Genomic DNA, 241 nt, shown 5'->3' on the forward strand with positions numbered 1-241 from the left:
CACCCTGCCCAGGGCCCCCCCGTGCCTTGCCTCCCCTCCGTGCGCACCCACCCTCGGCGTGCCCTGGGGACCCCGCACCGCTGCCCCACGGTGCCCCAGAGACCAGCCACCCCCTCCCTGCCGGCAGGTCCCTGCCTGGCCAGGGCAGCGCGTGGGAAGGAGCTGCCTGTACCCGGGTCCCCTCACCCTGGCCCTGCCTGTCTCGCAGGGTGGGAACCGCCGCGCCGGAGGGGCCTGGAAG

This window comes from Haliaeetus leucocephalus, unplaced genomic scaffold, assembly GCF_000737465.1.
Source record: "Haliaeetus leucocephalus isolate CR32 unplaced genomic scaffold, Haliaeetus_leucocephalus-4.0 Scaffold656, whole genome shotgun sequence".
Classification (NCBI taxonomy): Eukaryota; Metazoa; Chordata; class Aves; order Accipitriformes; family Accipitridae; genus Haliaeetus; species Haliaeetus leucocephalus.